Genomic DNA, 23398 nt, shown 5'->3' with positions numbered 1-23398 from the left:
TTGAACTTACTTCCTCCTGTAGGATTCCAGCCTGTTAGGGAAGGATGAGCAATGAAATCCACTGTGTTTTTCTGTTTTTGAAAGAAATAATCTCGGTATTTGCCTCAAGCGGTTACGGCGAACTACAGAAAACTTAAATCTGGATGCCCGAACGAGACTTTACAGTATTGTCCAACAAAATGCGATTCAAATGTCTAATCCCTGCATCACACCGCCCGCTAAGAAAAGGATGAAGGGAGTTAGGTTACAGGCTAACGTATCGTTCACTCGTTCACATCGGACTCATTAGAAATGGAGCACTAACCATTGGTGAAGAGAGGGTAAGTAATTCAGTTGTGCTTTTATTGAAGGATTTATTTTTTAATCACCTGAAGTTGAACCCTCTTCCCTCCTCCCTCCCCTCTCGGCATATGACTCTGTAACACAAGTGTCTTGAAAGGTGTGTCGCTTCACGTGGGCACATCAGTGAGACTTAATTACCTCGACCAGTGAATTTCCAAATCATAGTGCATGTTAATGAGCGTATTGTTGTTAACGGGCATACCCCATTTTTATGGGGGCATGTCCGTAGTCGAAATGGTTTGCCATTGTCGTCGTCCGAAATGTGAATATTAAACACAGCTCAAAGAACTGCGGGAACATGACTTTGGGCGTCTGCCATCCTCCATTGAACAATAATTGAGGACTGGTTTTGCTACCAAATTATACCTTTACCTTTCACAAACTGAGTACGTAACAACACACCACTACATTCTCGTTCATTTTCGTAACAAGAACTGAAAAGTCCGACAAGTGTTGCAAACAAAGTGGATACAGTCATTCATCCCGTCACCCTGGATGCTTTTCATTTGACTTTGAAAGCTTTAGTAACATGAATGCCCGCCGTGATTGTTAATAACCGCCCGACACCTAAGTGACGTGTTCCAAAAATGGCTCTAAGCACTATGGGACTTAACATCTGAGGTCATCAGTCTCCTAGACTTAGAACTACTTATACCTAACTAACCTAAGGACATCACACATATCCATGCGCGAGGCAGGATTCGAACCTGCAACCGTAGCAGCAGCGCGGTTCCGGACTGAAGCGCCTAGAACCGCTCGGCTGCAGCGGCCGGCTGACGTGTTCCCATATAGGTCTACGGAGGTCAGCCTGTGGTATCCGTTCCAATTCTGCAATGAGAGCCCTTGAGAGTTCTCGGAGAGTTTGCAATATAACAGTACGACCACGAACACGTCTGTCGAGCATGACCCACATGTGTTCTATGGGGTTTAGGTCAGGAGTCACCATCGGGAGCCATCACTGGCCATTCCATTACTTCAATGTCCAGGCTTCATCCCTGTTGAAGCCCGTCACATCGGGCCTGGCATTATTGTGCATAAGAAGCAACTCAGGGCCACCATCGTATTCAGCCGCTACCAAAAGATCCACCAAGGATCTGGTTGATGTACTGCCTGACGGTAAGGCGACCATGGACAACGAACAAGATTCGCACAGCTGTCAAAATTGATGCCTCCCCACACCACCACAGAACCTTCGCCGAATCTGTCGATTTCCTTGACAACATTTGGCAGCTACCGCTCACCGCTGCGTCTCCACAGCTGAACACGGCCATCGCCTTGCACCGCAAGAAATTTGGAGTTTGTAGATATCACGTTTCGCCAGTGACGATGTTGCCAGTTGATATGGGAATGACAGAACTGAAGGCCAGGTGCGAGATGATAGTCAGTGGGGTACTCGAACAGGACGTGCGAGTCGTAAGGTCCTTCCTCGTAACGTGTTCTTTACAGTCCGACTGGACACAGCGGCTCCAGTGGCCCTTAAGAGATCGTTTTGCAGTGCTCCCGAGTTGGCTGTACGACGTTGCAATGCAGAGATGGCCAGATATCGGTCTTCACCTGGGTCTGTAACGCGTCGGCGACCTGTCTTCTTCTTGTAACGTGTCCATAACCTATGGATGACAAATGGAGGGACATTAGCATCTGCAGCAACATGACGGGAAGTCCGTCCTTCTCTGATCATACAGACTATTTTTACAATTTGGAATGCATTAGGATGTTGCTTTGTATGCGCTTGGGTAACTACAACGTCCACAAATGACAAATGTCGTCTGTCACTAGAAAACACTAGGACGCCGGTGCTGAGTTCCTTCTTAGGGGCCACCTGACACTGTAATGCATAACGCAGACTATAGATGACGAATGACTTAAGTTGTGGCCTACAGCGAAGATCTCATGCTATGCAACAAGACCACAGGTACTGCCAGTATCTAAATAAATTTAACATAACACGTTGATACACGTGTTCCCCTAATTCCTTTGAGCAGTGTTTATCTGAACTTCGAGACTTTTTGAACCGTGCGACTTTGATGAGTACGTGTGCGGTCTAGTGTAGTATGGCATTATTGTGTATGATTACAAAAACGAAAAGAAGGGAGAGCATCAAAGTCGGAGATGGCATGTATAATCAAGGAGGCGACTGATCTTAAAGTCCTCACATTTAACGATCACCAGTGTTACACACCCTCACTATAAAGGACTGTAGGACTCACCTCAGCACTTTGGAATGCAGATGGGCAGTCAGGTCACCACACTCCATGGTGTCGATAATGTGACCTACATATTTACGTGCCAGCGAAATAATATACGTGACCTGTATGAAATGAATTGAGTTTGTGCCTCAGTATGATTGTCGCCCTTTTTGTGTACCATGCTCCCAGTGGCCTAGGAAATGGTGCATCGATATTGATAGCAATAAAAGAAAACTGAATGTACCATCTCTTACATTACGTCGTAAATTTCAGTGAGATATTCTGTTCAACCCTGATTTCAATGATAGAGTGGGATATTCTGTTAAACGCCTGAAGTGCTATATAGTTTCTTTTTTTGTATGTGTGTGTGTGTGTGTGTGTGTGTGTGTGTGTGTGTGTGTGTGTGTGTGTGTAATGATGCTTTTATAGAAAGTCACAAATATAGTATGACATACGAGCAGCTGCAGAGATCAAAATGGAACTGAATTAAGTCCGTGCGGACTCAGCCCTATCAACGCAAAATTATTTCTTTCGGAACAAATGAGTTTAAACGTGCACACAGAAGTCGAAAAGCGCCCCGGCCGAGCAGTTGAGATTATCAGAGAGCAAAGCATTGAAAAAAATAAATGATGAGGTAACGGAAGGTCGCTAGAGAACACACACTGAAGGCATTTCAGCTGAATGACTCCATTAAACTATTCACGAAAAAGTCGTTGTGAAAAAATCCTGTCTGAATTCGGAGTCCCGTTTGGAAGAGACAATAGCTCGCGCGGAAGAACTTTTCAACGTAGAATCTGGCAACACTTTTTATGCAGTTTCATGACTGTAGACGCTGCTCGGACCCACGCTCACATTAATGAGTCCAAGAAACAACAATGCCGTAGTCAACAGTTTGTGAGAGTTGGACAAACAACTTGGAGATCCTTTCCGAAAAAGAAATTTTTTGTGCCAAGAGCTGTACAATTTTATTTTTTCTCTACATGTTTTTGGGACTGGGTATAATCTTCATCAGTGGGTCAAAAATACAGATCATGCTCTGAATGAGCCTCTGATGATTATTCATTGTTTAAAATCAAGTGTGTACACGTTATCACACTTCGATAAGTGGAAATTCTGTGAATCAATTGTTGTGATAGTTCGTCACATATTATAATTGATGTTTCCGTATTTGGCAGAGATGAATTTTTGACCAACTGATGTACATTATTATCTCCCGTGAACATGATAGCCGGAAGAGAATAAATAAAATTGTACAGTTGTTGGCACAAAAACTTTTTTTTTTTACAAATATTTAGCGGTTGAAGATAATCACTTGAAGAAAGCTTTATTAACTTGAAGATCATTTTGTCGGATGAAAAGTCATTGCATTTTCAAATTCACGGGCATAATGCTGATATATTACGCGGACAAAAGCAAAAGGACAATAGTTGGCTCCTATTGTGGTTATTTATTAAACTGTTTGAAACAGGAGCTTATTGAAAGACGATTTCGGCTATCATACAAGAACATTCTCCTCAGGATAGTGCTGCGTCTAATAATGGCGAAAAACCACCAGTTTATATTCGAATGGGTATACCTTATTCTCTTGACTCAAGCCTATACTGTAGTTGAATGTTTGGCTTTGAGTGTTGAAATTTTCATCAGTGAGATAATAATCGTGTCTCCAATGGCCTATTTTGCTAAGTTCAACATAAACTGCTTCTCCGTTAGAATGGAAAAGTGAGAATCTCGTCACTTCAAGCGCATTGTCGCCTAAGAAGGATGTAGTGAGATACAATAAAAATAAGTACCATTCTTTGTTTTTTTACCTAATTCATCTATTTAACCTCGGAAGAATACTTTTTGTTGAAGTATGACTTTATAATTCGTGCAGTAAGTAACAAGTAAAAAATATCGTTTCTAATCAAAGAACGAGTGTTCTTGAAGTGTTTTCCATTCCTGATGGCCGTGCGCCCATTTTCCTTTCCCTTCTCATATTGGTCTCCTGTCCTATAACTCACATATGTAAAAACAACGCATCAGTAGCTACCGGACGTCTGTCTTTCCCTACATGGTTGCGGAAGGCGACTCACCCGGCTTTGGTGTGTTTCCTTGCTCTTCATATTGCGACGTCGTTTGTTGTTAACTCCCAACGTAACACAATAAAGCTCCAGATCTTGCATTATCAGTGCCTGCCGAACTTCAGTCAAAATGTTTTAATCTGATACCCATTCTTATCACTGTAATCAGTCTTCATTTTCAAAACAGATGTCTTCAGAGGTCGGGTTGCAGTGCTATTAACGTGGCCTCCTCCTAATCCGTCCTGACCAAGGGCAAAGCAGCGAGAGGGTCAGGTGCCGTCCCAGGGACGAAGCGAAAGCGAAAACGCGGCTGCCAGCTGGTTATCGAAGGTGGGGAGCACATCGGACGGAGCCAGCAGCCCAAGTGCGTGCATGTGTGCGTGACACTGCTCGACAGTGTTGTTCTTCTCCCCACCAAGCCGGACGACTGTGGTAATTGGCGGGGGAGAGGGGGCGGAGTAGGAGATAACACGGAGCGGCCGCCGCCGCCGTAACTACCACGCGAGAAGTCTGCGGCGCCGCACCAGTGCGTTGCTAGCCACCGACGAGGAAGCATCGGGTGTTGTGGAACTCTTCTTGTTCCACAGCATTTCGAGGGAGCGCGAGCTGAGACAGGCTGCTGGGGTACCCCTGCGTGCTAGGCAGCTGGACGGACTGCGCACCTCACCTTCAGTCGCTTTGCGATAGCGCAGCCTGCAGCTCGGCGGCAGTCAAGTTTCCAGTTTTCTCCACTGTTGGCGCTGCTGCGGCACTGGCGCCGCTTTGACAAAAGCCTTCAGTTGAGTCAGGGACGCGAGCGCGTGCGCAGCTGCTAGAAGGAGTTGGTGGATCGTTTGCTTCTTCGACATTAACCGAAATCCGAAGTGACGACTGCAGTTGAGGAGCTCGCTGCCGGCATGACGGACGCGATCGAGACCATGATGCTACGTAGCTGTGCACAGCGGGAAGCCTGCTCTTGCTGAAGACGCGATATTTTAACCTCTTCGTACCTATTTCAGCCAGACAGGTACGTCTGTGTGTAGCGTCTGAATTAGTCGTTTCGAAAGTATTAGTGTAGGCTGTTCGTGATGTGGCTCCTTATTGAAGCTCTTGTCGCAGATAGGCCTTGCTTGACCATCTGCTACGCGGTACACTAGTTTCTATTCAGTGTCCGTGAATGTTTCGTCTAAATGTTCCAATTTACAGCCTTTACATCTCTTGTATTCTTCTATCCATACACGCTGTATACTAATATTGACTTAGGGAGAGATCAGCATATTCGCTTAAGTTACGACATAGTAAGAAAAATGCGTGAAATTGGCAACGAAATTAGATTATCAAAACGAATTATGCATGCAGCATACTAGCAAATAACAAGTGAATAACACTTAGTCTACAGTGAAGTGCTTAGTGATAGACGATGCAGGGGCGCAGACTCTCCTTATCTAGCATCGTCTTTATTGCAGAGTTGGTAAAGATTTTAATTTGCTTCAACGTTTGCAAGATGAAACATGTTGTTGGTCATTACACACAGCAAGCTACATATGACGACTTGTTTATATCATAAATGACAAATAGTTTTTTAAATTTTGGCGAGTTCTATAGTTTGTAGGGTATCTATTCCCAACGTAAGCACAATAAAAACAGGTATATTCGTTTTCTACTGCAGGCATATTCACATGATTGCTCAGTTGAGCGTAAGGAAGCTATTGTAGTGTATAATGGTACTCTGTCACTTGCCCTCTTTAGGAGTGAGTGTCCTATTTATTAGAACAACCAGGTGGTTTTGTCTAGAAGGCTTGCGTCTAATAGAAGTAATTTGACTCTTACCCAATTCTGACTCGATCTGTAGTTCTGTGTTACTTATAACGCGCCACTACAGGTCATCACATTTGTGTGTGTGTTGCTCACTATTCCATCGGTACAGCACTACGTAGTTTGCAAGTTGTCCACAGAATATTCTTGTTTTGAAACAATAGCTACTGTGTAATTTGTTGCTTGAAATAAAATCCTTAGTTGCGGCTGACGTGCGCCTTTTGAGCCAAAAATAAGCTGTTTTGCTCTGGTCATTGTGATTAAAGAGATTGTTGTTTTAGCACTAAAACATTTGTTCTCGGTGTTATCAAGAGTTTCCCTAAATGTTGTATCAACGAGGGGGCGAAGGCGTATATTGCTTCGTGATAAATAATAGGCCAGACAAGCTCACAAACTAAGCAGTTTTTTTACCCACATCTTTCTGTTAAGAATTTAACACTGATAATATTTTCCTATTGAAATCAGGATAAATTTTCACGGGAAAGTAGTAATCGCGAGCATTTATGTTTTGCAACAGTGTTGTTTAATGCCGTGTGTCTACAATTTGTGTACATGAATGCTTGGTATTTATTCTGTAGCGTGGTAGTTTTGATGAAGTCTGGGAGGGATTTCTGCCTTTTGTTTTCGCTTTCGAGATGAATAGATGTTGCGGGTAACCCATACAAAAATTGATGTATTATTCTTCCTTTCTTTCGTCACAGATATGTATCATCTCACTTTTCCTTCAATATTTGTTCAAGACACATGAAAGAAATTGACTGTACCACCCTGCATTGCACTAGAATATGGTGAATATCATGTCAAACTTGCGGTTATTGTCAGAAGTTTTAATCAGAATCGTGCCGCCCTAAGACGATCCTCAATCTTTAGCTGCATTTGCTTGTCGCAGTATGATAGTATTGTTGTAGTGACTCGGCGTCGGACAGGCCTTGCAACATTGATTAAAGTTTCGGCTGTTTTGCAACGTCTAACAGCTATCCTGGAACAATATAAACGACTGCTGTTTTGGGGAGGTAGCTACTTCAGTATCGATCCACTCGTTGCGGCTCTATCCAGCGTGCTGCTCAGCAGTAAGATACTTTCATAGAATGTTTGTCAGATGTGAGGAGTCCTCTGCCAACTGTTTCACTAAGTGAAAAGAAAGTGAGGAAGAAAGGCCCAGATGGCGTATGTGCATAGCGTAGGTAACAGGCTACGAGAGTAGCAGTCGTCGTAAAAAGAATCCATGGGTTACGTTCATAATTAGCAATGAGTCTATTCTGATGTAATTTACGCTCAAGCTCTAAATGGAGGTAGTGTCAGAATTGCAGTAAACTGCTAAATTCCATTTATATTCGAAGAAATATATGCGGTGTTAAATTAATGAGAGTTTCATAAATGCCATTTACTCAGCTTGAAAGAGGTGTTAATTATGCCCACATCGGAATTGCATTTGTTGACTGACGTAATGTCGGTTCACAGCTTCTATAATTTTTTTCAGTTTCGTCATTTTCGCTTTAAGTTATAACTGTCTTTTATGTCAGTAGTGCAGTGTCACTGTTTGTACCAGTTCCAAGCATATTTGATGTAGGTTGTGATCTGCCTCATATTGACTGAATTAAATCTACCAGGCAGTAACAAATCTACTTGTATTATTAATAAAGACTAATAGCTGTATCCCAAATGCCGAGATTATTATTGTGAAATAATTATGTTACAGCTAAACACGAACATGAAGTCATTTAAAAAAAACATTCTAAACATCTTATCCCAATACCAGTGATGGTTTATCCAGTCTTCGTTAATATTTCCTTTACTTATTCGAGAATCCTTGACTTCTGCGAAATATTCGGGCATGCCGTCAAGTATACCTTCCACGTACTGCGCAATGCAGCTGCAGCAGTTTACTGTAGATGTTTTATCACGTACCGAGCCACTGAATCCTTAAACTATTGTGTAAAGAGTTAAGCGCCTCCGAAACGCATCCCGCCGTAATAGATGTTCACCTAAAATGGGCATCCATAATATTTCACTCTCCTTTCAGAACGGCTTTTTTATCGTTGTAGCAACTACGGACTTTTTTATGTCCTCGACATTTTTCGTGGCGGCAACAATATACTAAAGACTCAGCGTTCTACTTGTCTCAGTCGTGAATCAGTGTTGTTTAATGGCGCGACTTATAATTTAGCAGCAAAATGGAGTTTATATGTATATGACGTCTGATAACGCTGGGCTGGACCTGAAACTGAAGTCTGAGGCACAGCTATGCTGTAGCACTCTTACGCGATGTTTGCCTGGTACTGGGGATAAAACTGTGATGTGTTGCAAATTTAGAGGCGTTTCTGCAAAATAAAAGGTACTAGCATTTATATTCTACTTTACTGTTATGATGACACGAAAGTAGTAAATGAAGTGAATCGTTATTACTTACTGTCTTTGATGCAGTATTTCCGTAGATCGAAGCAAAGCTATTAATAGTACAAAAGAATATTCTCTCCTTTGGGTGGACTATTACTTGCAAAAAATGGTTTTGTTGTCTTGAGTTGTTTATGATATAGTGTCCATTTGTTTGTGTTGCAGAATCAACCTGGTTACAGCGCTGGTGATCGGTTGACGGCACTCCTGTCTGTCCTTGGTAAATCCCAATGTGCGATGTGACGCGCTGGTTAAAAAAATTCGAATTCTGGAGGAGCAGCGTTCAAATTCCATTTCAGCGTTCCCCATTTCACGCATTACTTCAAATGATTATTGGGATGGTCCCTTCGGCTAGACCGCGGAAGTCTGCCTCCTACATTATTAATCTGTCCCTAATGAATATGCTGTACGCTCATTTCATTTTGGACATCGGTGAACTCTGCTAACCTTGTGTTGTAGGCGGACCAGTAACGTTAAACGCGTAATAATCTGTCCGTAGAACCGCTACGCTGTTTGCAAGCTGACAGAGCATCGCGTATGATCTCATCACGTATTTAGACGTGTTTGCCGTCGGCCTTTTGTGCTCGTCGCCCGTGTGGTTAGGGACATGTGTGCGGCGATGGTTGCCGGCGTTTTTCTGGACGCGCCTCCCGCCGGTGACCACAGGCCCGTTTGCTCGTAATAGGTAGCGCTTACGTTCTGTTTGTTTGGTGGGCGGCGGCGACCTGGTCCCGTTTCGAAAGTAGTCCCGCCGCGTCGGCGGCTGACGCCGCCGATACGGCGCCCAGGGGGGGACATTTGCATGTGATACCAGCCCCCAGGGAAAAGCCACTTTCCCACCGTGGTGAGCCTTTTCGCAGGTGGAAACCACTGGCCTAGTTCACCGTTACGAAATGTGTTTGCATATCGTACAGTGTGTTACGTGATTGGCAGTTGCTGGGCGAAAACACATTGCCAGTTTGTTGTATGTCGCGCTCTCCCCGTACCATCTGATAAGGAAAATGTTCACCATATGGGTAACAGTGCGCGCTGTTCTTCCGCTCGACTAGCACGTATATGGATGTAACGAACGCAATTGTAGGGCGATGCGCTTCTCGATTGTTCCGGAGAAATGTAGGTTCAGTGTTGTACAAGCCCACTCATTAGCATACAGAGCGCCAACCGCCAAGCAGCGGCGTTAACACAACAGACTACGTTGGCATATACAGTAGAACTCTGCTCGTGTTGCGTTCGTTTCAAGTCTCTCTTTTTTCCTTATCTAGCAGACCCTTGTATCATGTTTCTTCGGAAAGGAATAACAATAATGACTGTGATTCATTTTTGGTTATGTATAATAACGATCGTTATGAAATTACTGATTCATTGGTGAGTGTACGCGAATCACAACGTAAATTATTCACAGCAGGTACATCCTAGTATAACTGCTGTGATATTCTGTAACACCCGCCTGATTAGCCCGCGCGTCAAAGCACCCGCTTCCGAGACACGATAGGCGCTCCAGTCCCGGTTCGAAACCGACCGGCGAATTGACGAGAATCGGTGTGGAGGCCAACGTGGACGTAGTTTTTAGGCGGTTTCCTACGTCGCACTAGGTGAATACCGGGCTGATACCCATATTCCGCCTCAGATATAAGCTATGCATTTAGAAAAGTGAAACTTACTGCTAAATTAAAACTGTGTGCCGGCCCGGGATCTTTATCTTTCGCATGACTCGTAACTCGTTATCATAGCTTTACTTCCGCCGGTACTTCACTTAAGATGCAAACTTCACGGAAGTTCTCCTACGTAACTTGCGACTGGCACTCCTGGAAGTTAAGGATATTGCGGAGGCGTAGCTTGTCCAAGGCCTGGGGACAATCAAGAATTAAAGCTGTGAACACGGGTCTAAGTCGTGCTCGGGTAGCACTTGCCCACGAAACGCAAAACTTCTGGGTTCGAGTCTCGATCCAGCACACAATTTTAATTTCCAGGACGTTTCATATTACTGGACACTCAGCTGCGGACTGAAAATTCATTCATTTAGAAAACATGCTCACACTTACATATCGAATTCACTTCCAACTAAAATAGATGGCGCATACACACACATGTCGTTCTGGTGAATGAACTGGAGACTGATGACTTTAGATGTTTCGCCTCCTTAAACACACAATCAGCAGATACGCTCTGACGCCGCGGTTTGAGGGCATGTACTCTCGTATGGCACTGTGTACCCCCGCGCCAGGGGAAGTCGTAGTATTTGGTAGGCATGTCAGTTGGCGCCGACGCTAGTCTCAGCTGCCAAGTTTCGTCCACTTACCACAGTTAAAAAATGTTTGCCGCTAGGATCTAGCCCCTCTTGTTGCGAACGTGCACGCTGCACTTGCCGCGTTCTGTGCCCCTCTCCGACAGCGGGCATCTCATGGCGCGACTATAGTTTTCAGAAGGATCATGAACTTCGAACCTCGACTTCTAGAAATCGCTTGATAAGCCCATCGTACGAGAGCAGCTTTTTAAAGATCTTGTTTGTACTACAGTTGAGTGAAGAATGATAAATGTTGGTGATCCGTTGGGTGTATGCTTTCCTTGTGAGTGTGAAGGTTTCTTGGACGAGAAACTTAGTATTTTGGCCAGATGCATGTTGATACCATTAGAGATGGAACGCCACCTCTGATTGGGCAAAGACAGAGTGAGTGTCTCCAGTTGATTCATAAAAGGAACCAGCATTCACCCGAAGCGAGTTAGGTAACTGCGACACATCTAAGTCTAGATGATAGGACCGGCGAAGTCCTGAAGTCCACTCGGCGGCACCATGGCGTCGTTACAGAACCACGGATTCTTAAGAAAATCGGTCTTATCCTTTTTAAAGGAACCGTCCCGGCATTTGACTTAAATGCAGTTCCTGGAAACAAAGAAAAATCTAAATCTGGACGCAGTGTCTTAAAAGTGCGCCAACTCGGCATGGTGTTTCTTTGGTAATATTTTGCTCTGTTCCTAAATCACTCCAGGCAGTCGCTAGACTGAAAAGACTGCTCTTGATTCCCTAGCTTACAAATTACGAAATGGTCTCTGGAGACCGTGATGTCGACGAGACGTCCCATTACGTCGTAATCAGCTTCGGTTGAATCCCACACTATTTGCAGAAGAGCTTGTGGGTGTTTTCAGCTTAATTCTGTTAACAGAAAATTGAGGGGAGAAGCAATCCAAATTTCTGAATTGTTCGCCATCTAGCCAAAAATAAAAAATTACAAAAACTTCGGCCAGAATCAGAATTAATACAGGAGATATCCCTTATATCGTAAGCAGATATAAGGATCTATCGTAAAATGAGCAAATCTAACATTTGAAGACACTGAAAAAAATCAACGCTAGTCCACAGCAGGGACCATTTTTGTTAAATAGTGAGTTCTTTTATTCAAACAAATCCATAGTTTTTTCAGCCTATCTTAATAGATACGAAAATCAAGCAAGCAGTAAAATGTTCGTACCTTTCTACTCAGTACTTCTGTAGGTATCTTGAAGTGTTAAGAGTTGATTTTCCGTACTGGTGAACTCTATATTCGTCGAACATTGAAATCTTGCAATAATCTTTGATAACATCTGAGACTTATCAAAGCGTGGATTTGTTCTCTCATCAGCCTTATCTATCGGTAACAGCTCTGTAATTGTTCTGGGTATTTTCAGATAAGCGGGTTTCGAAGAAACAGGGTAGTGAATGTGACCATTCATCTTTGGTCAGTTACCGAAGTAGATAAGTTACGAAACAGCGAACGTCGTCTGCTAAGTGATTTTTCGCCATTATTCTCCCAATATGAACGCTTCGATTGGTCACATGGTCTTAGTTTACTGGTTCAGAGGCCTTCTTTCTCTTCAGACAGTCTCAGGATTCTGTTTCCATTAAAAACCGCGTGAACGTTGTGAAATAAGCACTAAAATGGTCCAGTTACAACCTTCAGAGTCCTAAGTCTTTTATGGCTTTGTGTGCATATGCATATGCGCGCGGGTGGGGGGGGGGGGGGGGAGCAAGTCGCAAGAGAGACAAAAGTTGAATTTTCTTAGTGTTAGATATTCTACTCTCTGAATTTTCATACGTATACAATCTGTTCGTGACACGGGAGTTGAAATGAATTTTGATGTCAACTGGAAAGAGCGAACTGTACCGGAGAGTGCGTCGGCTAGTAAAATGGAATAGGGAGAGTGATCCACGTTCGTTGCTGCGACGCACCTGTGTATTGATTCCCTAGGGGTACAACTGACCTGCACCCTTCTTAATGCCGATCGCATTGCTTTTTGTACGTGTGACTTCGCGCCCGGTACATAATGGCCACTGCTATAGGGCGTTCACAACCACGTCCGGTACGCGCTGAAGATGCCGCGATCGTTTGGTTGGTTCCGAAAAGAGCAGATGATTGCCAGCCCATTAACGCTGATTCGAAGTTCTGTCGCTACATATAAGTGCAATTGTGTTGTAGTTTTGGAGACTAAGTCCCCCCCCCCCCCCCCCCTCCTTCATGGGGGAAATTGGTTAAGAACCAAAAGAGGGCCGTGCAACTACGAACGGACTGGAAGTTGCCAAGAACATCATTCTGTTGATGGAACCGCTATGTGTTCCGCTCAAGGTCGCTTGTAATTTAAATGCCCTGAGAGGTGAGGAAGTGTAATTTCGTATAACCTCGAGAACTTAACCGCTATTTTTTTTCTTCTCGTTCCTCTTCTGTCGCGAGGTTGTGACTTACGCAGGTGCCTGAGAGAAAAAATAAACGAACGAGTTTCCTGAAGCGACTCCACGGACATAATCAAGGTACTGCGGAGTATCCTCTACCGATTCTATCATCCATGTGACAGATAGTCGTTCATGTAGTCTTTCGTGGTATCCATGCATCAGGTTTAACAAATCGCTCATGAGAAAATTTGTAGTAGTATCCTAAAAATAAACGTATGTTTATTCCCTGTGCAGTTTTTCAAGGCTCAGGAGGGTGGAGTGCTGCGCCTAGTGTAGGATAGTCGCTGCAATACTCTATCATTTCCAGTGACAGTTGTTACCCAGTATGATACAATCACATTCACAACATTCGACAGCCTACGTAAATGAATGCGACTACTTATACTGCACGTCAAAGTGCATGGTTGTTTATACAGATCGTGATTGCAAAAATTTAAGCCAGCCAACTCTTTTTCGGGAAATTCAGGGTTCATATCCCCATCCGGACATACTAATTTCGTTCCCATGGTATCTGCACCACCTGCGGCGAAACCTTTTTATTTGTTTGTAAAAAAAAATTGATACAGACTATAGCAAAATTTTGCACTTTTCTCTTCTGCAATCAAGATGCAAATCTTACTTCGATGAAACCTCAGATGAAAGTGACGACTAACAGTGTTTTAAATATTTACAGGCGACAGAGGGATTCTGTGTTGAAATAAAGATTGTGCTAGAATTGTAGCAGTCACTGATTCCGTGTATAGTCTCACATTTTTTTGTGATTTTCTGGTTTCGAACTCCATAGGGATCATAGGTACCTGACTTGTTGTACTTAAATGAGCAAAAACCGAACATTATTATCACTATTCCTATTTAAAACTTTCACGAAAGTTTCGAAGCTTCAACGACGTGATTTTAGTCAAAAGGCGAACGATTTATTCGTCTTGTGGCCTTTGCGTAAAGACTGGAATATTGGCATTTCGCCTTATTTATAACGATGTTGAACTTTCTGGAGTCACGCAGTTGCGCTGACACTTCAAGTAGGAATGTAAAAATCGTTTAAAAACGATATTTGTTTCAGCATTGAGTTGCGTGTTCGCAGTGATTAAAACGCGCGATGTGAATTCGTAATAGGTTCAGAAGCTCGCCCATCCATTCAAACGTAGATTGTCTGTCGGTGTAATCACCAGAGGAGATCGTCTGTACGGTTCTACAGATTAGCCCTCGCACGGTTTGTGTCCGCAGTCTTTTCCCAACAGAGCGTGCGCTCCGCCTCTCATTATCTCCGTATCGATGGGACGTTAAACCCTAACATCCCTTCTACAGTAGTGATACCTTCTGTCTACTTTGTAGCGTTATCAGCGGCGTATGTATTCATTTTATGTTCAAATAAACTGTTCTTACCGGTTGAAGCCAGTGTTTATCGTTATTGTGAACTGACAAGTTTTTATGGCGACGGCGCCAAAGGTAGATGGCGATTAAATTTGCCGGTCATGGCACCGCTAAAAAGCTGTGGAGTGGCTGTAGCAGCCAGTCGCGGTGGCAGCGGAAGTAGTCTTCGGTTCGCGGCAGTGTTTCTTGCCGCCCGTGGCCCGCTGCGGGTCTGCTTGGGAACTGGCGGCGGGTCGACGGACTCTGTGAAACAGCAGGAAGTGCGCCATAAAGAGCCCAAGCTCCGAGCCCATTCAGCTCTCTTTCTGTTTTTACTCCTCCCCGTAGAGCCGAGTCCGTTCGTACAACAATTAGTGCTAACTGTTCAGAATACTCCACTCCGATCGGCGTTCGTTGGCTTTCGTGTGCTGCCGGTTTACATTGAGCAGGGATTGTCGGTAATTTATCAGTGAGGTCCATTTCTGCTTTGGTTACGTGGGGGCACGTACTCTTCCCGACGCCGCAGCGTCACGTTGGTCTAACGTCGGCAGTGTCTTACGCGTCGTCTGTAAATTAACTTGGGAGGTGGCGTAGTGGTTAACACATTGACCTTGCATTCAGGACGACACTGGATAAAATCCCCGTCCAGTCATCCCTATTTAGGGTTTTTCCTTGGTATACTTGACTCACCCACGGCAAATGCCGGGGCGGATCCTTTGAAAAGGACATTGCTGGTTGCGTTACAAATCCTTCCCCAATCGATACTTCGTGTCCGTCTCTAGTTTCTCCGTCGTCAGTGGGAATTTTAACGCTAATCCTTTCATTAACTTCATTGTAGGTACAACAAGCAAAAATTTATTAAATGGATGCAGTATTTTCCCACTTGGACTGTTCGTTTCACAATTACTTACTTTCGTCTTTTTAAGCCGTTATCTAGTGTTTAGCTAGGAAAAAAGGTGCCGAAGTTTAAAAATAGCTGCGTATTCACATTGTGTGTTTCCGTCCGTTTTGGTTTACAAATTTCAGTTATTAATGATTTGACGGTTATTTGGTGCACATAAGGCGGGAAATTGCCCTCTTAAAAGAACCATCTGTCAAAACATATGCATTTCTCGTCTTATGTTCCAGACGTTTGGCCTCGCTAAAAGTGGAGCACATAGACATTTTCCGTTTGGACAGTCTGTAACCAACATGTATAGTATCAGTCTTATTCAATGAGTAAATCCCATTTATGTGAAACACGTTTGGTACCAGAGGAAGAGAAAGGGCAGGTATTTTTCTGGGTTGCGGTGAAACATGTAAGACCACAACCCGGAACAAGGCAGGTGTTACGCCTGTGTAAGAATTCGCGCACCTGTACTGTGAGGCGGGAACGGGAGAAGTAGGCCCTCAGGTACGAACGACTACCTTGGCTTTACTCTATAACAACGCGATAAGGACTTATTCCTTTTTCTTTGCCCTTTAAGTCCTAGTTTAACTATAGGAACCATTTCATTGTATGTTGCCTAAATTGGTGGGTTGTTCAAGGTTCCAGGAAGTAAGTTAAAACAGTTTCTCCCTATTTGAGTAGCGTCGTGTATGATCAAGTTGCACGGCTGCTGAAGTATTAGATAACATTTCAAAAGCTTGTGGTTTCCTGTTCTGGCGGTACTACACGAGCATCAGTCACGGCGTTCCCTACGATGAAATGTAAAGCTGTCATCAAAACGGAAGGATGGTTTGAACACCACCGTGCTTTACAAGGCGTGGTCTTATTTTGATGCGGTGCTCTCGTTCTTATCCCGACACTCATACCGAAGTGGGGACTGAACTTGGATTCCGAACCGCAAAGCAACTCGGCATGTTTCAGGTAAACAAATATTGCCAGGGCAGGGGTGAAAGAAGTGATAAGTGACATGAAAATGCTAGGACTAAAGGGGAATCGAACGCCAGATCCGCTGTCTGGCATTTAACCATTAAATCAATGAGCCACGCGCCGATGTGTGTGATATAAATGAGTCTCTATAACTGCACCAACCATCTCGTGTACTGGCTCGTTTGGATCTTCCTCGACGAATACTTTCCGACACTTTTCGGCTGAGTCGATAAGGCTTGAGATATATCGATTGTCGGTCGTTATCAACACGTGCGTGCCCTACTTGCACAGCGCCGAAGCTGCTCTAACGTAAAGAGGGATTATTTATAGAAGTTAGAATAAAAATTATGTGGAAAACGTTTTTCTTAACGGCTATAAACCACCCGAACCGAGAAATTAGGACAACAGAGCACAGCTGAAAGCACAAGTCTCTTCAGCAATGCGCAAAGAGGCGGAGTTAATGAAAACAGAGTTCAGTTATCTTAAGTCTTTGACAATGGTGTGCTTAACATTGTCGTTTAACGCGTGTCATTTGTGCAATAGAACTCACCTGCTCGTATAAGCTCAATGCCTGCGCTAGCTTGGGAGACAGGAAGGTAGACCAGACTGGTGTCGATTCCCCGCTGCGGTTTAACGACTATATTGGTCTGGTACTACGTCCACACTGAATGTGGTTTTTAGGAGGTTTTCCACGCTTGCTTTAGGCGTATTCTGGGCTAGTCCCCCAATGTACGCTTCAGGAAAGACGTGACACTCACTAAAAAACGCGCAGATCTAAGTTTAGACGATTCACAAAAAGATGCCAGACATGCTGAGGTTGGTTGACGACAGGAAGCACATCCGGCCACAAGTCAAGAACGTTAGCCAAACCATGGAAACAGCATACGACGGCAGAAACTCGAGGAGACACAGTTCTGAATTATTGATAACCTATCAGAATCGAAATGTTTTATGACAGTTAGAAGCTGACAAGGTTACACCGCTGACAGTCGACGTTCAGTTGTTCATTCGGTGTGAGTTGCCGTTGCTCGATTCTGGCAGGCGGTTACAATGTCTTTGCGATGTCGACTTTTAATTGCAAGGCACCTTGTTATTTTGAAGTGTACTGTGAACAAACCGCTTGGCTTATTGGTGTCTCCAGTGGTGTGCCAGGCAGTCCACTGTCGGGCTTTGGGCGGCCGCTCGCCTCAGGCCGAAGATCGACCGCCCCTCGGCGCCGAGCGCAGCGGCTGCTGCATCTGGGTTACGTCATCGCCGCGTGTGGGCGGATGTCGCACCGCAGCTATCGACGGTTGCCCTCTTCTGTTCCGCCTCGCCTATCTCGCGTCCTGTAACACCGCGGTATTCATTTAACGGCGCTCAAGAGGAGAGCCTCCATATATTATCGTGTAGTCAGAACATTGTGACCACCTGCTAGAATTGCGAATACTCTCTTTCACCCCCCCCCCCCCCCCCCACCTTTCACGATATATGGAGACACTTTTAAGAAAATCGACCAGTCTCCAGCTTGTTAAATTCAACAGCCTCATTTCTTTCCTTTCGTTTAATTCGGAATGGTCGTACATCCATTGCGATTCAAAATAACGATTTGTTCATTCCAATTGGATAACTAGTGTCCCAGATATGATACCTAGACAAGTGTCACATCCTTAAAGCTGACAATCATGAATTCATTTTGCGATTGCGTAGTTTGCGACGTTCGAGTACCACGAATGTGAAAACTGTACTGACGCCAAGTTTCATATTTCGGGTACAAGAGGAGACTTGAAAGGTTGTATCTATTTCTAGCCGAATTAATGACGTTTGAAATTACTTCCACGTACCTGTAGCCCATCTGTGTGCGATTGCGCCCCCTATACGCGACATTGATTGACACGTTTTAAAGTCAAAATCTTCGCGGAGTCTTGGTTGTATCACTTCCTCGCAGGGCAGGAAGTACGTTGCAAAGAACAATGCGTTCACAGTGCTACAACGTGTTGCATTGTTTAGTGGTTGGGTCTGGCAACAGGGAGGAACATTCCCTCCCGGCCCGAAGTCATACGGGTTCCACCGATTCCTACGCTCCCAGAAAAGGGGCTGAGTTATAGGCCCTATTGTGCGTGTAGTACAGTCTGAATGTTCGAATGCTACCAGTTACTACCGGTAGAGTAGAAAAACAGCTACCTCCCATCCAACAAACGGATAGTATTAAACTATGCGATTAGCTAATCTGTATGTTTTGCAATTACCTTCCGTCCCTGTTAGGAATATTGTTTACTGTCTATAGTTTTAATGTCTTCGGATTGTTATTCTATCAATTTAGAGACATGTCTTAAGAGAGACGTCATCTTACTAGCCTCTCGAGACGTAAGACAGTTTTAAATACGTCCTCACCTTTGAGGCTTTTGATGATAGCCAACAAGTGTTTTGATGTCTCGGGGTGATTGTCAGGAGTAGTATGATTTCGGCTGTTCACCCTACTCGTTGATCCTATTTTTCTGCACACTGTTTCGACGTTGACACTGTCTTTATATGCTGCAACTTCGTTACGCGTACTGGGTTCCAACCCATCTGGCAGCATATGAAGACAACTCGGCCTCCGAGATATTGTACATAAAAATATAATCAACAATTTGGGTGAAACGATCTCTCAGGTTTTCTCGGTACTATTGATTAATAATATGCTTCCGGGTGTTCTGCTCAGGTGGCGCACAGGATTTCGACAACCGACCCAGCCGTCTTGTTCAGGTGCGCGAGTTGTGCCGTTGGGTACTCGCTGTCTGGACTCCAACCAGACTCTGAACTAATCTCTCGCCGAAATTTATGGCAGAGTTCGATTCCTAGTGCCTACTATGTTCTTTGATCTCTTGTTTTTCAGAGTTCGCACTGATGTTCTGTGAAATACAAATTGTCTCAGCGTTTACCTACTCTGGTTGACGTGGTGGGCGGCGAGATTTTAACAAATTAAGTGCCGGACCCCAGGCGTTATTTAAATTCAAACCTCCGTCCCTGTGTATGAAGAGTTCTGACATCTTTACTTTGGCAGTCTCCTTAATAATGCTGGTCCAGAAATTTGACTTTTGCACGACGATACAGATCTCATTGTATTTTATTTCATTGTTTTATTCCAGGGAGTGCTCGGCGGGAGCTGATTTTCTTGGTTGTTTTAGTGTGGTCGCTGACGTTCCGTGCATCTCTCCTCGACTGTTCTGATGTTATGCCACATTCGCATGGAATGCGATACAGACGGGTCTTTCGGAGACAAAGAATACTTTTACCTTAATGCGAGACATGGAGTTACAATAAGGGGAGATGGCGCTACAGATTTAGGCTGCAGTTCCTTTGACGCCGGCGCCGCCATGTGAGATACCCCAAAACATTAGCAGACTGTTGTTTACGATTGCGTTTTGTTCTTAATTTCTCTTCTGTACACATAACAGTTGCGTGAAGTAGTAAATGTTACAGCGCTTTCGTGAATAACACGGTGTCGGGTAGGCATTTTCAGACGTTTTATGGTCTGACATGCATATTCATCCAGTAAAACAAAAGCATGTGGCCTCATTAATATAACTTTATTTTTGTTATACATTTCGAATAACCTCGTAAAGAAGAATGTTGTCTGAAAAGGCAGCTTTCGTAATTCAGCATTTTCCTAAATGCGGACCGAAGCTGATGTTTGGCCTACATCTTATCGAAAACGATAAGAACATATTTTACTCTGTTTGGTCGATTAAAAATATTTCCTTCGCACGGTATTGACCGAGAATGATTGTCGAGTTGGTATAGTAGGAAATGTAAAGTCAAATGATGGAAATAAAGCATTACAGTAAAAGTAAACGGCGCTAGCAAAATTCACGTATGTAAAAAAAAAAGTTAATCAATTCCATTCACGTATGTAATGTGATGATAATCAGAATCATTAGTATATACGTAAATGGCACAAGCTGGCATTCGTTATAAAAAGGCTACCAACAGAGGACAATGTTTGCTGCAGCTGACAGGCGGACGTCGACGTCAGGTTCGTGACGTCGTGATAAGTCTCGGCAAGGCCCACGAGAAAGACAGTCCGCGGCGCGTACGTCATAGCACATGACACTACAGGTCTTACGAGCTGCAGCGACCGCCTCCAGGGGAAAGCGATTTACTATTTGAGACCAGTTTAATGCTTCGTAGCTGCACGTTAAGAGAGATACACGCTCTTATTAACATGTGACAAATATAAGGTCTCGACTGGGTGCAATTTCTTTGATATAGTGATTCCCTGCGTGGCCCCGGACGATCGTGGTGTATGTCGGATAGAGCGACGCCGTAAGTTCGCTGCGGGAGGCCCCTATTTCCCGGGGGCTCGACGGCCCGCACTCGTGAGTGAGGAACGAAAGAGCATAAAATGGCATAATGACAGGCGGGTATCGAAAGCTGCTATAAACAGAGATGTGAGACCAATAGATCAGTCTGATTGGAAATCACGCAGCGAGTACACAAAACAACAGATGTCGCAGCAGAGAAGGAAGCTGGCTCGGCTGTTCAAATACTGTAGAGGAAAATGTGAACAACTCGGCGGAATACCCGGAAGTAGACTATTAACTCGGCGGTATACCCGAAAGCGTTGTTTGAAGGAACTCGCGGCTAGCGACTGCCTCACTCGTAATTTTGGGCAGGAAGCAGGCAGCCTGGTCCACGGAAGAGAGGCTGCCCAGCTTGGTCTGAAGTAGGCCACCGGGTGCCTGCTGGTGAGACCGCCCGCTATACACGCAGACAGCTGGGCGCCGCGTCATCCGTGCTCTCTCTCACCGCCGCTCCTGGCTGCCACGGACACCGCATGTCTTGAACTCCTCTGTACAGAGGTGTTACAAGGTATTGGGCAGTTTCATAAGGCTGTATACCCACCACCACTGTACACGATCTCACGACCGCCTGAAAGAGAGAAGATACAAGTTTCTACACTAATCGTAGATCCACTATTTGGGAGCCTCATATGTACTACGACAGACAGACGGAGTGCAGCAACAAGACGTGGCATAGACTCAAAAAGACTATACAAGTCCGCGGCAGAAATATTGAGCCATGCTTCCTCTATAGCCGTCCATAATTGGGAAAGTGTTGCCGGTACAGGAATTTGTGCACGAACTGATCTCTCGATGATGCCCCAAAATGTTCTATGGGTGGCCAGATCATTCACTCCAATTGTCCAGAATATTTCTTCAAACAAATTGCGAACACTGTGGGCCGGTGACATGGCGCATTGTCATCCATAAAAATTCCATCGTTTCTTGGGAACATGGAGTCCATGAATGTCTGCAAATCGTCTCCAAATAGCCGAAGTTAACCATTTCCAGTCAATAATCGGTTCAGCTGGACCAGAGGACCCAGTCACTGTCATATTAACACAGTCCACACCATTATGGCGCCACCATCAGCTTACATACTGCCTTTTTGACAGCGTGGGTCCATGGCTTCGTGGGGTCTGCGACACATTCGAACTCTACCATCAGCTCCGTAAATAGACCAATCTTTCATTCGCTGTACGAGTGACAGTAATCGTAAAATTTTGATTATCACCTTGGAAAAATAAAGTTATTTAATGAATTTTTTGTTTCATGTTATGTATTTGCAGATCTGTGGTCTACACAAAATCCCCGCACCACAGTACTGTACAACGCTGCTAAGGGAACCAGGGTTGCACAGACTGCTGATGAATCGCAGCATCGTGCTGTAATTTGTGTACGGCATTACAGCGGAGAGGTAGCTGCGTCAGATCGCCGAAGTTTTTCTACGTTTGCATGGACTGAGTTTTGCCTCAAACTTCATAAATTGCAAGCAAACAGCATGTTTAGTGCGCTACATAAGGCTTTCCCTGTGTTTGTATTTCTGCGGGTCCCTGGGTTCGCGTCGCTCCGTCGAAAAATTGCGACATCATCCGAAAGCCTCAGCGACATACGCACGTTTTATTGCACTTGCGGTTAGAAAAGTGAGATAAATAGCTTGCACATATTTAATAACTCTCCGCACACTTTTTTTTTATATCTGTCTTTAATATGACGCAACGACTTTGCGGGTACCTGTAATTGCAACTTCTTGGCTTGTTAGATATTCTCCCATTGTTACTCCTCTCACGGAGTTTGCAGCTTATATTTCGTGATGTAGGAAGTAATGGTAAACAGTTGGCAGTAAGGCCTCTAGTCTCTGTGAGGTACTCTCATCTTGTGTTACGTGCGACCATCGCCGTATTTAGCGTATCTTAGCATAAGTAAAATATGGGAGGCGTCATAGTTTGAGCTTCAGATAAAAATTCTATGAAGCAGGTATTTCTTTGTGTTGTGGTCAGCGCGACAGAATGTCAATCCTAAGGGCCCGGCTTCGATTCTCGGCAGGGGCGGAGATTTTCTCCGCTCAGGGACTGGGCATTGTGTTGTCCTAATCATTATTATTTCATCCCCATCGAACCGCAAGTCGCCGAAATGGCGTCAAATCGAAATACTTGCACCCGGCGAGCGGTCTACCCGACAGGAGGCCCTAGTCACACGACATTTATTATTTATCACTACCATGTCGGAATATAAAATCGCTGACGCACGTGTCAGCAACCTGACGTTTCGTCTAGAAATTCCAGAGGCAATCCTCGGAAGCTTTATGACGATGTCTCCAGCATCACGAGACGAAATATTAGGCAAAGACTTCGGCCTAACGTTCACACAACTAAAATCATAAACGAAGTAAATACCGGCCGTTAAATGAA

At 44.4% G+C, this 23398-nt stretch overlaps 1 protein-coding gene across 2 annotated transcripts in view; it reads left to right on the top strand.

Annotated features, from left to right (window-relative positions):
• Positions 1–23398, top strand: part of LOC126350846 (MICAL-like protein 1) — a 78647-nt gene that overhangs the window by 7805 nt on the left and 47444 nt on the right. The window contains exon 1 of one of the 2 annotated variants that reach the window (XM_050002553.1): positions 5092–5594. The exons of the other annotated variant lie outside the window; for it this stretch is intronic. The gene's annotated coding sequence lies outside the window, so the exon portion shown is untranslated. Of the gene's footprint in view, positions 1–5091; positions 5595–23398 lie in introns of those variants that run through there. 2 annotated transcript variants of the gene reach the window in all.

Source organism: Schistocerca gregaria, chromosome 1 (assembly GCF_023897955.1).
Source record: "Schistocerca gregaria isolate iqSchGreg1 chromosome 1, iqSchGreg1.2, whole genome shotgun sequence".
Taxonomy (NCBI): domain Eukaryota; kingdom Metazoa; phylum Arthropoda; class Insecta; order Orthoptera; family Acrididae; genus Schistocerca; species Schistocerca gregaria.
Note: the sequence above shows the minus strand (reverse complement) of the source record. Positions and strands in the feature narration are given on the sequence as shown.